This window comes from Rhinolophus hipposideros (genome assembly GCF_964194185.1).
Source record: "Rhinolophus hipposideros genome assembly, chromosome: 18".
Taxonomy (NCBI): domain Eukaryota; kingdom Metazoa; phylum Chordata; class Mammalia; order Chiroptera; family Rhinolophidae; genus Rhinolophus; species Rhinolophus hipposideros.
In genome coordinates, this window is record NC_138064.1 from 22,789,595 (window position 1) to 22,806,071 (window position 16,477).

Below are 16,477 nucleotides of genomic sequence, written 5' to 3' on the forward strand. Positions count from 1 at the left end.
AGACTATGGATATGTATATTCTCTTGGGAGTGATACCCATTTGATGATGTTTGGACTCGTGGGAATGGGTGAAATTGTCCATATAGAAAAATGAATTAGAGAAGAAAGAAGAGTTAGTGGACACAAATCTAAGGAAAATTATCATTTGAAGGAAATTTATCTATGGAAGAAAATCCAGAGGGATAAGCCTGAATTATTAGAGTAGGACATTTAAGAAGGAAGTGTCCATCAGATCAAGTATAATAGACTGAGCCAACAAACAGCCATGTGAACAAGGGACTAGGAAGACATTTTTAAATACTATAATGAAAGGAAAACAGAATGGTTTGGTAAAAAAGTGCCCAGGAGGCAGCCTTAGATTGGGCAGTCAGGGAGGTCTCTGAAGAGTTGCCATTTAAGCTGAAGCCCGAACATCATAAAGGAGCATGTGTGACAGAGAACCATGGTCCAGGCAGGGATTCTGAACATTTTAATGTCGTGGAATAGACCTCTAGCATTCTGCAGAGGCTATGAATTCCTTCACAGAAAAATGCTTGTAAATACATAACATACAATGCATAGAACTATAAAGGAATTCAATTTGATTGAAATATTATATTAAATATGTAGAAAAAACTCATGTATTTTTAAAGCAGCAATATGTGCACATGTTAATTAAATTATCAAAAATCAAGAGCTGGCAGGCAAGTCTAATAACTTACAATATTAAAATAATGATATATAGAAACAATACTTGAACAATACTTCAAGATATCTGTAATAATTACAATGTGGTATGAAAATATCCATCATTTCTATTAATGACAAAGTAACAGGTATTGCCAATACAACTGTGGAACATAATTGAAGAAAACAAAACAATTAATTAAAGAGGTAAAACTTTTCAAGTTCATATACCCCTCCAGTCCAGGGAAAAATTTTGCAGTGTTTTTAGGAAAAGTATGGACAGAAAGAAACTAAGAAAGAAACACAAAACTCAGTATTCTGTAACAAAACTCTGAATTTTGTATCCATAATGTTTAGCACTTTGGAATAATGTCCCAACACATTTTCTGGGTGACATAGAAGGCTACCAGTTTTTAGTGTGGCTCAAAGCAGGAAAGGGAGGGCCCAGTGTGGTGCAGGCACCCTGCCACTTGAGCCATATAGTACCAGAAGCATCTGTGATGGGAGAATCAAAGCATAGACTATGGTATCTATGGTGGAAATATTCAAACATAGAGCAGTGGGGTTCTGGAACATGGCCATACCACTTATTGCAAAGAACTGTACACCTACTGCATACCTCCTGATAGGGAGGGAATTTCTGACCCTGTGACATAAAGTGACCAAGCAGCCAGACATGGCCATCATGAACTGAATCCTCTCAGATTACCTAAGTAATAATGGTCAGATGTACTTAGAAGTCATTAGAAGATGAAACTGATACATTCAGAGTCAGGAATAAGCAGGGACTGAGACAAAATATAAGCAGGTGGCCCAGACCCACTCCTATGTTATCTACCACTGTTGTACTGGATCTCCCTCAAGTTACACCTATGGCAGCACTGAAGGTCCCTTTTAACCAGCTGATGGAGGAGAATGCTCCTCAGTAATGTGTTCATTAAGAAATTGGTATATGATGCTGGTATTAGCTGAAAATGGTTGGCTGATTCACTACAGCTCCAATCAGAGGTTTCCCTGAAAGGCAATGGAGTAGGAAAATGCTCCCAATAGGTAGAGCTCAGAGTGGTGTATTTGATATCCACTTTATGTGAAAAGAGAAATAGCCCAAGATCACATGAACTCATGGACAGCGGTAAATATCCCAGCTGGTTGGTCAGAGGTATGGAAAGGAAGAATGGAAAATTGGGGACAAGGAGGTCTGGAAAAATGACATGCATTTGGACCTCTAGAGTAAGCATGGAATGTGAAGGTCTTTGATTCATATGTCAATGTTCATCAGAGAACACACACATTGTTCACAAAAGAGGCACTAACCAGTCCATTAGACAGGGTGACTTGGCCGGTAGACGTCACCCAGTCTCCATCATTGTCTGCCCTAGTGCCGGCACAATGGACACATGAAGAGTGCAGTCATAGAGGCTAAACATGGGCTCTGGAGCATGGGCTCTCATCCACCAATGCTAACCTAGTGACTGCCCCTGCTGAATGTCCAAATTGTCAGTGAAAAGACCAATCCTGGACCTTACTATAGCACTGTTCCCTGAAGAGTTCAATCAGCTTCTTGGTTGACTGCATTGGACCCTTCCACTCTGAAAGGAGCAGTGATTCATTTTGACTGTATTTGAGACATGCTCTTGGAATGGGATTGACTTTCATGCCAGCAGAGCCTTGTCTGGACCCTCTGAGGACTTATAGAGTGTTTTACTTACTGACACATAATACTGAACAAATTTGATAATTACATTGAAGGAGGTGTGGCAGTAGGAATATGACCAAGGGATCTACTGGTTCTTTCCAATACAAGACCACAAAGAAGCCATTACTAGCTCAGACTCACAGTAGCTTGGCCTCTTAAAAATATAGTTGGGACACAAATTTAAAAATGATACCCTGCAAGGATCCTCCTCCAGGACTGCTCCATCCTCAAGACTGAGTGTACAGTCTAAATCAGATACATCTGATGTTTTGTCTTCAAGTAGAGTGCATGTGTCTGGGAACCAAGTAATGCAAGTAGGAGTGTTCCCAATTACCAACACTCCCAGTCACACTTGAGGAGTTTGTGCTTCTCATTGACACAAATTTAGGCTCTGTGGATCGAGAGGTTCTGTTCCCAAAGGAGAATTCTTCACCAGTGGACACAATGATAGTCCCTTTGAACTCTGTGCTATAGTTATTAATCATTTACTTCAGGTTCCTTATATTAAAGACCATGAGGAAAGCAAATTCGTCAGCATGGAGGTAGGGGTGATTGACATCAATCTTTAAGAAAATGTAGGGCTTCTGCTACAAGAGGGATCAGAAAATGTTACGTTTATTCTGGGGTTATCCAATGAGTCATCTTTTGGAAAGTAATTAATGCTCTTATCTCATCCTCCATCCCTGTTTTAGAAGCCCCTTACCCTCAACTAGTTGCTCTCTTGCTCTAGGGTTGCTCTCCTAGTAGAGCTATCCAGACCATTGCCCTGTGGGATTTGAGGGGAAGAAATTTTACCCTGTGGATGAGGAGATAGATCATTTGCAGAGAGTGAATCATGAAGATTTGAGAAGAATATAAACACTTGGAACTATCTCTTGGTGAAATGTGAATCAATATAAAGATTGTTCCAGCCAATGTTATGATTGTAATGGTATTTATTAATAGAGTTAGGCCATTTTACTTTTCCTGGTAATAATTGGTAGCCAAGGAAAAGTAACAGAGAAAGAAACTAGTTGGAAGAAACCAGAGATAAAAGTTGACAATCTAAAAAGTATAACACAAGAAAATGCAAGGGGCAAGGAATTTGAGGGTGGTATTAGGACAAATCACGGAGTTCATATTTTTGATAGGCAAGAAAAGAAATACAGATTGGCAATGAATGTGTAAGAGAAAGAGATCAAGGAACTAAAAATTTCGAAAGTAGGTTGAGTTACACAAGGAACCGGGACTGACAAGAGAATTACAAGTTGCTGTCAGAAAATATATAGAAAAGTGTCTGTTCAGGTTCTCTGCCCATTTTTAATTAGATTATTGTTTTGTTGTTGTTGTTGAGCTGTATGAGTTCTTTATGTATTATGGTTATTACTCCCTTATCAGAAGCATTGTTTGTAAATATCTTCTCCCATTCCGTTGGTTTACTGTTTCATTGATGTTTTTTGTTTTTGTTTTGTTTTGTTTTGTTTTTTGCTGTGCAGAGCTTTTTAGTTTGATACAGTCCCATTCATTTATTTTTGCTTTTACTTCTCTTGCCATTGATGTCACATTCATAAAATCCTCTCTAAACCCAAGGTCCATAAGTGTAGTATCTATGCTTTTTTCCAGACACTTCTCCCAAGAAGACATACAAGCAGCCAAGAGATACATGAAAAGATGCTCAACTTCACTAGCTGTTAGAGAAATGCAATTCCAAACCACAGTGAGATAGCACCTTACACTTGTCAGAACAGCTATTATCAACAAAGCAAGTAATAACAAGTGGAAAAAAAGAACCCTCAGACACTGCTGGTGGGAATGTAAACTAGTCCAACCACCATGAAAAACATTATGGGTATTTCTGATAAAATTAAGAATAGAATTACCATATGACCCAGCAATCCCTTTTCTGGGAATCTACCCAAAAAATCTGAAAACATTTATCTGTTAAAGATATATGTACCCCTATGTTCATCGCAGCATTATTCACAGTGGCCTAGACATGGAAACAACCAAAGAGTTCTTCGATAGATGATTGAATTAAGAAGATATGGTTTATATACACAATGGAATACTATTCTGCCATAAAAAAGATGAAATACTGCCATTTGTGACATCATGGACAGATCTTGAGATTATCATGCTCAGTGAAATAAATCAGACAGAAAAAGTAGAGAACCATATGATTTCACTCATATGTGGGACATAAAACTGAAAGCAACAGAGGAACAAGACAAACAAAAACTCATAGACACAGACAACAGTTTAGTGGTTACCAGAGGGTAAAAGGGGGAGGATGGAGGTAGAGCAGGGTAAAGGGAGTCAAATACATAGTGATGGAAGAAGATTGGAATTTCTGTGATAAACACACAATGCAATATATAAATGATGTATTATAGAATTGTACACTTGAAACCTATATAATTTTTCTAACCAATGTCATCCCAATAAACTTATTTGAAAAGGAATATATAGAAAAAAAGGCAAAATAGAACATTTGAACAACAGATACTGGACAAAATTGATGACTGAAAAATGAACTTAGTGTTCTTGGTAAAATACATAATGTGACTTACCTATGTTGATCTTTAATGATAAGGTAATGGATAGATAAATTTCTTTGTTTTATTGATATTAGTAGCAGTTTGGTTTAAACTGCTTTTTTGTGTGTGCAGGTAAGTCTAAGTCAGTGAAATGCATTGGAAAAATAATGCAATTTTTGTCTTCAATACATTTTTTTTTAATCAAGACAAGTCTCAATAATGTAGCATGTCTCAGTTTCAAGATATAATTTGTTTAACTATGACAACAGTGCTCGTCTTGCTAGAATACTTCAAGTTTGGTTCCTTAATCTGAAATATATTCTCTGCTTTAGTCAAGGCAGATCAGTTACTTTCCATAAAGTTTGTCTCCACATATGATGGACACAAATATTGAAATAATTTGCATAATATCCCAAAATGTAAAATGACAGCTTAAAAAAAAGTTATTTGTTACAACTTTCCAAGTAACCATGAGATAAAATGATGTAATCCTTCTTTCAGACATCATAAATTAAATGAGGTTATTTTGGAGAGTATCTTATAGAAGTGTTTTTTTTTTGTTGTTTCCCCAGATCACAAGTAAATATTGCAATTTTCTACACTGATTTTTATTCCCCCTAGCAAAGTGTGCTTTTTTATTATTAAATTGAGATATAATTGACATACAATATATTAGTTTCAGGTGTACAGTATAATGATTTGATATTTGTATATATTGTGAAATGATCACCACAGAAAGTCTATTAACATCCATCACCATATACATTTAAATAATTTCTTTTTTGCAGTGAGAATTTTTAAGGTTTACTCTCAGTAACTTTCAAATATACAATAGTATTATTAACTATAGTCACCATGTTTTACATTACATTCCCATGATTTATTTATTTTATAACTATATGTTTATACCTTTCGACTCCCTTCACCCGTTTTGTCCACCCTTTCACCCGCCACCTCTGACAACCAATCTCTGCTTTGTTAGATTTTAACAAGCAGTATCTATCCACCTGTGATGACTTTTTATCTGATGACATTATTTTTCCATTGTATCAATCTGAGCACATCCTTACCACCAGGGATTTTAATAGGCAGTCTACACATCCCTTTGGTATATATTCTCATGAATGTATTCCAGGCTTGGAGGGTTTTGCTTTCTATTCTTAAATACATTGGCATTCAAGGCTGCTTAAACAAGCATCAACAAAGGTGCCTGTCTTCTTTGAAGTTATTTTCTGCGGAAATCACAGCCACTGACCAAATGATTTGGAAAGATTAAATTGTGCTTATTTTATGGCATTCTAAAACAGCAGGGTTAAATACTGGGCCAGCTGCCAGCCACTCAGTACCCACACTTTCATGTTTGGCTGCCAGATACATCCACACGAATTATTCTGGAGCAGAAATGTGCAATGGCGCCATTACGGTGAGCAGAAATAAGTTTTTGAGTTTAAATGCTTTGATGAATGGATAATTCAAATATTATCCATTTTTACATGCATTCAAAATACTTTTTCTTAGATTAGATTGGATTTTGGTTGCTGGAGGAAGTTTTTTCCTTTCTCTTGGAGGAAAGCCATACTTTACACTAGTTAAATTTCCTTTTCTTCTGTTCCAGAGGAATGTGGAAAACCTTTCTCTAACTCTATCAAAAATCAGAACGTGTACTTAGCCATTTTATTTCTAATAGACGCCACACACACACGCACACACACACACACACACTCACACTCACACACACACACACACACACATACACACATATATACCGGGATGCCAAAAAATATATACATATGACTTGTATTCATCTTTTGTTATCTGTATATATTATTACAATTTTAATACAGTTTTGTCCATTCTTAAAATGTGTATACATTTTTTGACATCCTCTGTGTGTATATGTGTGCACACACACATATTTGGAGCAAATTTAAAACTATTAATGTAGCATGTGACAATTATAAAGGAATCAAATCACTTCATTTAGAAACCCAATTTATTCTATGTTAATTCACACTGGGAACATTTTCTTCTCTAAACTTCGCCATAGTCACCAAGCTGATTTGTTGCCATACATTTATTTCAGGCAACACTTGGTGAGATACCATCCTTATCCTTAGGCCAAAGGACTTGAGATTCTGCTTTCCCAAATGAATCCTGATTATTTACATTTAAAAACATTTTTAATGAACATATGTCACATTATGTTTGTGCTAGGACATCTCAAATCATTTTCAAAGACAGCTAAAATATAAGCTACACAATCAACACTAACAAAACCATAGAATACGATGCCTTTCCCTTATATAAAAATATTTTATTAATTTTTCCTTCCTAAATTTAAGAAGTCCTCATGGAAACAATGTCCTTGTTTCATAAATCATTCGGTGCCTTTTAAAATTATTCTACAATAATACTAAATGAGTAATACATTTTGTATTGCAGTATAATTAAAATATTAACTGCACTAAAAAAAATGTGAATCTGTCATGTTGTGTGAAGTGATCTTGAAATCTTGCCGTAAATGGTCCCAATGAAGCCTGAAAAACTGTTATTATTATTTCTTTTTATTAATGTCTAAGTAATCTGCATTTTTGATAACTTCAGTAAGCCCCATGAATGTCAACATTTGCCTTTTATTTTTACTTTCCCCCAAATTATTTTTGACATTTCAGTTTCCATTTAACAAGTAAGTAAGCAAGCTTCCATTCTTGTAGATATTATTTAATAGATACCACATGTACAGGGCCATAAGTAAACACTATTTACTGCAAAACAGGTTAATAACACAGTGTAAATATTTTTGCTACGATCCTATATTATGCAAATAAGAACAAATTATTTTGTAGCAATTATCTGAACTCCCCAAAAAGCAACAGAGTCCATCATGTCTCAGGTGGGGATTAACACAAAGTTAAATTTGTACTAATCTCCCTTTTAAGGAAGGAAGCTCTGCAAATGCTTGCTCTGCAGAGGCTGCTTATTTTACTATACAGCCAAATGCTACCAACGGGAGGGAATACTTAGGAGACCAATTTGAATTAACACATGTGGAAAGTTAGTGGAAGTATAAACACATATGATGTTAGAAGGAAAGGAAAAGAAAGGGAAAGGAAGGGAAAGGAAGGGAAGGGAAGAAGAAAGAAACATACATAAAATTCTTACTTTAAGCCACACTTTTCTTTGTAGATTTTTCCAATATCTTCCTTTCTCAAAATTCTACCTAGTCCCATGATCTAGATGTGGTTCTCTACAATGACGGTTTATTGGTATATCAATCAAAAACTCTAGGGGAAATATGTAGTTATAAACACCAGCTAGGAACAGGAGACCAGTAGCAAAAACTAGATCTATAACTAGTTTGAGTGTTTCTTCCGTATTATGAATATATATTTGCTTGTATGCTTGTGTTTGTGTGTATACCTATTTTTTTCTTTCTTCTCTTATCTTCTTATCATGTAACATAAGAAGTGTTGACTTTGTATCATAGTATTTAAGTTTTGTTGACTTTACATCATAGTATTTAAGTTACAGGCTATGAAGGGAAGAGTGATTATTACCAAGGACTTTACATCATCTTCTGGTGAAAAAGTTAGTAGATTTTTGATTGCTCCCAGAATAGTTGTATCATATTAGGAATAAGTATGATTTTGTTAATGTCTTTAGAGATTATATATGGCTTACGATGATGTATATGGGTGACAAATTGACAAAGGGTAGACTGTGATGATTAATTTTATGTTGTCAACTTGGCTAGGCCATGGTGCTCAGTCGCAAATTCAACCCCAGACAAGATGCTGTCATGAAGCTATTTTTAAAATGTAATTAACTTTTAAATCATTAGACTTAGAATAAAGCAAATTACCTTCCGTAACATGGGAAAACCACATATGATCAGTTGAAGGACTTAGAGCAACTACTGAGGTTTCCCTAAAAGGAAACAATTCTGCCTCAAGATCTCAGTATAGACACCCTTCCTGCTAGCTTGCCTTGAAGATTTCACTCAAGAATGCTACATTACTTTTAACATGAATCTCCAGCCTCCTAACCTACCCTACAGATTTCAGACTTGTCAGCCCTCACAATTTCATAAGCCATTTCTTAAAATAAATACCTGTCTGTCTATCTATCTATCTATCTATCTATCTATCTATCTATCTATCTATCTATCTATCTATCTATCTATGTATCTATCTGTCTGTCTGTCTGTCTGTCTGTCTGTCTGTCTGTCTGTCTATCTATCTATCTAATCTATCCTATTGATTCTATTTCTCTGGAGAATCCTAATACAACATTATATTCTGCAAACTTGATGTACTCATTTATTCTAATAATTTATATATAAATTATTTTAGATTATCTGACTGTGAAGAGTAACAATTTTATTTCTTTGTGTACATTTTATTTCCTTTTTGTCTTATTATAATAGGTTGGAAATCCAATAAAATGTTAAACAGCACTGTTGATAACAGGACATTAGGGGGGATGCTTCTAATATTTTACAATTTTATATTTTGCTGTGGATTTTTATAGATACACTTTAGTATACAAGGAAGTTGTATAAAATTTAATTTTATAAAAGTTTTTATAAGTGATAGAAATTGAAGCTTGGCTAACTCTTTTTCTGAGTATAAAAAGAAAGCCATAAGATTTTTCTTTGTCTATTAATGTAATTAAATACGCTGATTGGTTTTCAAATGTTGAAGCAACCATTACTGGATAATTCATTCTTTACTAGATAAAGCATTACTGGAATAATTCATTCTTGATTGCAATATTTTATTATTTTCATATGTTGCTAGATTTGGTTTGAACAGTTTTTCTTCAAAAATTTTGCATTGTGACTTTGATTATTTTTAATCCTTGCTTTATAGCCCAGTGTGTGATCACAATTTGTAAAATATTCCATATTTATTTTATATTTTCCTTGAATTTCTGTTTGCTTTAATATTTTAAAAAACTATGTTAGGTAACTATGAAGAAAAAAATAATTAAAAATAAACAAGCACTAATAAATAAACAACCTCTCTTAATTATTTGATGTAATGCTATATCATTGGCTCAATCAATTCCTGAAAAGTGAGATGAACACAAAGAGATTTGATCCATTTTTTGAGATAATCACCTACATGGTTCTAGTTTTCTGTTACATTGTCACAGTACTTAAAGGAGTTAGGTTTACCAAAGTAGATGTTTACAAATGTGTATATTTTATTCACTGTTTTTTAAAGCTGTCAGAGTAGTCATGAAACACTACCAGAAATATGCTGGCTTTGGCAGAGATAAAAGTTGTATAATTTTGGAATTGGGAAGGCTTCTGTCTCAGTCACTTCCTATCTAAGTAGCCAACCACATTGCTTGGCATAGCCTGGGCACTCAGGAAATGGATAATGGTGTTCTTGAGGTTTTTGTTATGATTATCTTTAGTTTTGAACTGTTCATACCTTAGTGTTTTCTAATATCTTAGACCCAGAAGAAATGTGATACAATTTTGAAGCTAATATCATTAGGAAAACTAATATCTAACCTAAGATGCAAGTGGCCTGTATTTCAGTTTTTTGCCCTTCCAAACACAGTTAAGAAAATGAAAAGACAAATTGCAGCCTGGTATAAATTATTCATAACACATCTACCAAACAAAAGATTTGTATCAAACATGTGTAGAATTCTTCCAAGTCAATTAAGAAAGAAAGAAAGGAAGAAAGAAAGAAAGAAAGAAAGAAAGAAAGAAAGAAAGAAAGAAAGAAAGAAAACCAACCCAAATAATAAACAAAAGATATGAACAGACACCTCACAAAATATTTTAAGTGGTGAGTAAACATATGAAAACATACCCAATATTAGAGAAATTCAAATTAAATCCACAATGAGCTACAACTATACACCTATTAGAATGGATAAAATTTTTAAAAAGACTGGCTATACCAAATGTTTGTGAAATATGGAGCAGTTGGAACTCTCATTCGATGCTCAAAGGAATGAACAATTGTAAAATCTCCTGGGAAAGCAGTTTGGCAATTTTAAAAAAGTAAGAAATACACTTTTCTACGATGCCATTATTCCATTCCAAGGTACATGCCCAAGAGAAATGAAAGTTTATGTCCCCATAAACACTTGTACCTAAATGTTCAAAGCACCATTATATTTGTAATACTGAAAACTGGAAATAACTAAAGTGTTCCTAAACAGATGAATTGATAAACAATTGCAGGAATTAACTATTGAAACATAATTAAGAAACATTTGAGGGTCAAGATGGCGGAGTAGGTAAATGTTGTTTTCACTTCTCCAATGACCGCATCAAAATTACAACTAAACTATAGAACAACCATCATTGAGAATTGCCTGAAGTCTAGCTGAACAGAACTTCTATAACTAAGTATTTACAGAGTAAGCCACAGTGAGACTATTAAGAGAGGCAGAGGTCTGGAATGGGTAAGATTCATACCCATGTGTAGTGGTTAAAAATTGGGAAGGATATCTCAGATGTGGATGTTCCTCCAAGGACTGAGAGGTTCCAACCCCACAGCAAGCTCTCCAGTCCAGGGTTCCATAACTTCTGGCTGTGAAAACCAGCAGAGATTATGGATGAATGAGACAGATACAGGGCTGCTAGAGTCCCAGGAGTTCCTCTTAAAGGATGCATGCATAGACTTACACATGTATGGACTCATTTGCTTTGAGCTCCAGAGCTAGGGCAGCAGCTCAAAATATGCCAGGAACTTACTGGGAGTAACTAAATTGTCTGGTTAGAAGGGAAGGACTAGAGGAGCTGCTTTCTCCCAGACATAAGTGCTGGCAGAAGCCATCGTTCCTTTGTTGAGACTTACCTTGCCCAATCTGTACATGCAGACAGCTGCCATATCTGAGTCTCCATCAACCTGGCTAACAGGTGGTTCATCTACCCTGGTGATTCCTTGAGACCCCATACCACCCAACTTGTAAGCCTACCCAAGCTGCTTCTAGTGGCTTTTCCATGCAAACAGCCTGTCTTGGCTCATGCTTCAGACTTTCCTAAAATCTCTCCAAGGTTCAAAAATCCCAACCTAGCAGCATCTGCCTCAGCATGCCTCATACCTTTTGCTAAGAAGGCTCAAACCCAGCACTAGTGGTAGCTGGCCTCAGATCACAGCTTAGCCTCTCACAGGCACCTCCAAGCCCAGAACAAGTGGCAACCATCTATAGATCACTTTGTTGCTCATACCAAGTGTTCCTGGGCAGGGAACAGGCAGCAGATGAACTTGGCCTGCACCAGAGCACCTCTCAAAAGGCCCCCACACCAATACACCTGGTGGCCAGTATCAGACCACACCAGAGCACCACCCAACCACTACCACAAATGACACACCCAAAAGACAGGCTCAGCAGGCACCAGAGACCCATGAAAGAAAATTCCATTCTGTAGGGTCAGCCCCTGAACAAACAACAGCTCTTCCACTATAGTCACAGCCAGTTTTCACAACCAATCAGCCTGAGGGTTAATCCCTCCTATTGATATGCCAATGGGAATCAAGACTGAACTACAACAGAAGGGTGCACACAACTCACACAAGAGACACACCTGAAGAACCTGGTTTAGGTGACAAGGGCGATTGTGCCATTGGACCCAAAGGACACCTATTACATAATGCTACTTTACCCAGATTGAGAGATATAGCAGCTCTATGTAATACATAGAAACAAACAGGGAGGCAGCCAAATGAGGAAACAAAGAAATTGTCCCAAATGAAAGAGCAGAACAAAAGTCCAGAAAAAGAACTAAATAAAATGGAGATAAGCAATCTATCAGATGAAAAATTCAAAACATTGGTTATAAGGATGTTCAGTGATCCCAGTGAGAACTTCAAGAAAGAAATAGGAAACACAAAACTGGATATAGAAAACACAAAAAGAACAAGTTAGAAATGAAGAATACAATAACTGAAATGAAGAATGCATTAGAGGGAATCAACAGTAAATTGAATGAAACAAAGGATTAAATCAACAATTTGGAAGATAAGGTAGCAGAAAACACCAAATCAGAACAGCATAAAGAAAAGAAAATAATCCCCCCCAAAATAAGGATAGATTAAGGAGCCTCTGAGACAATGTCAAGTATCATAGGGGTATCAGAAGGAGAAGAGAGAGCAGGGAATTTAAAATCTATTTTAATAAATGATGATGTGAAACTTCCTTAACATGGAGAAGGAAATAGACATCCAAATCCAGGAAGCACAGAGAATCCCAAACAAGATGAATCTGTAGAGGCCCACACCAAGACACATCATAATTAAAATGCCAAGGTTAAAGACAACGAGAGAATCTGAAAAGCAGCAAAAGAAAAGCAGTTAGCTACCTACAAGGGAGCTCCCCTTAGACTGTTGACTGATGTCTCAACAGAAACTTTGCAGGCCAGGTATGAAATATTCAAAGTGATGAAAAATAAGGACTTAGAACCAAGATTATTCTACCCAGCAAAGCTATCACTTAGAATCAAAGAGCAGGTAAAGATTTTCCAAGACAAGAAAATGCAAAAGTAGTTTTTTTTACCACCAAATCAGTATTACAAGAAATGTTAAAGGGATTTCTTTAAGAAAGATAAAAATAGAGAAAAAAAAAGAATAATAAAATGTCAATAACTACATATCTATCAACAATTACATTTAATGTAAATGGATTAAATGCTTCACTCAAAAGACATAGAGTGGTTGAATGGATAAGACCCTTACATATGCTGCTTACAAGATTCATTCAGATCAAAAGTAACACACACTATGTGAAAGTAAAGGGATGCACATAGATATTTAATGAAAAATAGAAAAAAAAATTAGTATAGCAGTACGCATACCAGGCAATATAGACTTAAAAACAGAGACAATAAACAGGAAAAGAAGAACAAGTAATTACACTTCTGGGTTTTATCCAAAGAAACCCAAAACACTAACTTTAAATGACGTATGTATCCATATGCTCATTGCAGCATTATTTACAATAGCCAAGATACAGAAGTAACTTAAGTGTCCATCAATGGATGAATGGATAAAGAAGAAGTAGTAGAAACAGACAATAGTTTAGTGGTTACCAGAGGGTAAAGGGGGAAGAGGTTGGTAGATGAGGGTAAAGGGGATCAAATATATCATGATGGAAAGAGAACTGACTCTCGGTGGTGAACACACAACGGGATTTATAGATGATGTAATACAAAATTGTACACCTGAAATCCATGTAACTTTACTAACAATTGTCACCCCAATAAACTTTAATTAAAAAAAATAAAAAATAATAAAGAAGTAGTACATATATAGAATGGAATATTACTCAGACATAAAAATGAATGAAATCTTGCTATCTGCAACAATACAGATGGACCTAGAAGGTATTACGCTAAGTGAAATAAGTCAAACAGAGAAAAACAAATACCAAATGATTTCACTTATATGTCAAATCTAAAAAACAAATAAATGAACAAACAAAACAGAAACAAATTCATGGACACTGAGAACAGTTTGATGGTTACCAGATGGGAGGGTGGTTGGAGGAATGGGTGAAGGGGGTGAGGGATTAAGAAGAACAAATTTGATAATTACAAAATACTCATGGGGATGTAAAATATATCATATGGAATAAAATCAATATTATTATAATAACTATGTGTAGTCAGATGGGTAATAGATTTATCAGGGTGATCACTTCGTAAGTTGTATAAATGTGTAATAACTATGTTGCACACTTGAAACTAATATAATATTGTACATAGATTGTAATTTAAAATATAAAAAACAGTTAAGTAAACTAGCAATCATGGGTGGCTTCATGATTAGAGAGAGTGTTTATAAATAAAAGTAAAATTAATTATGAATACATTGACAAAAGGAAACAAACTGAAATGTGGCTGCCACTTATAGTACTCAAAGGAAAAATGATTTTTCTGGCAAGTAGTTATTATATTAATGAATCCTGACAATACTTATAATAAACTTATCTAAGCAAACTTAGAAATTTGCACACTTATACCTTAGTGTGTGTACATTTCACATTTCAGCGATTTTCTTTTGGCGCTAAGCTAAATAATGAATGACCTGGCTTTGTTCTTTGTAGTATTACACAAATGTGTCATAACATTTTTTGATGATACTCTTCTCACATTCAATATTGACTATTTTGTGTGATTTTAAAACTACACTTTATATTTTAAAAAGCTAACACTAATTATAACAATGTAGTATTGAGCAGAACTGATATGAGCAAAGTTGTGTTTTGATCTCTCTCTTATTTTTGCCTTTCAATCCAATGAGTCTTGCTCACCCAGCACTGTGTCTTCAGAATTTATGGAGCAATAAGGTAAAGGCAATTTCCAAATTCAGAATCCCTCCTTTGAATTAACTGTTGGCACTCGTTAGTGCTCTTACCAAAAGCTTTCAGGTTCCCACTACTACAGGCACATATTGGATATACTACTTGCTGGCCTGTGATGGTTATGGGGGCCATGTAACTAGCGCTGCTCAATGAGTTGTGAGAAACAATATGTGTCAATCTGTAGCCTGAGCACCTAACTGAGACTGCAAGGCCCTTTAAAGAACCCCCTTTTTTTTGGAAATAATTATGAGAAAAGTCCATGAACGTCTGTGATGAACAGAAGCCCTCTGAACCAGTCATGGTCATGTCACATAAGCAAGAAAAAAATAAAACTTTTATTATTTTAAGTCACTGTGACTTGGTGGTCATTTGCTACTACAGAATAAACTTGCTTATCCTGAGGTAGATATAGTATCATATGTTATATGGTCACAATGGCATTCTAAAGACATTGCTTTAATCTTTGGTTTGGGATCCATTGAAGTGATTCTAATGGTAGAATTTTGCCACGCAGTTGGGTTTTTTCCTTTCTTCTCTTTGAGAAATGCAAAATGAAGAAGGCAGAGAAAGCTATTTTGCAATTATCACAGGGCTTACAAATAAAATCCCAGCACTTAACGTTGATAATATTGCCCAAGCCTCCATGAAAAAAAAAAAAAAAAACTTTCTGAAGCGTAAGTAGGAAAAATGCATTGTAAGAGCGATGACAGCGGCTCACCAATAATTCTGTAAAATATGAGTAATAGTATTGGAACAAGATTAAAGATTTTAGATTTTTCTTGTGGGGGAGGGAACACACACAAACACGACGACTGGTTTTTGGTTATGGACAAATCAGATTTAACTTCTTCATATGAAACGCTGTTACCTGCCAGAAGCTCAAAAACTTTTTGTATGAACATTTTTCAAAGACACTGTCAAGTCTTTTCCTAAATGAAGCGAGATGTCAAATCAGCAGAGAATTAAAATATATTTATTAAAAAAAAACTGCTCAAGCAGAAGGGCATCTGATGTTTTACAGACATTCCAACACCTTCAGGAAATTTGAACTCACACCAAAGGGTCTGATAGTCATTTGAGTCTCCATCTGCACTGGAACACATGTGCACACACAATGCACATTGAATCACTCCAGTGGAAAAAGGAAAAACAAACCCTGGTCTTAAATTATAGAAGTCTTCTACCATTCTTCGTAACCACAAAGTCTTTGGCAGCTTGAAAGAGAGTGACTTAGGGTGATCTGGTCATAAAGCTTCCTTTGGTGCTA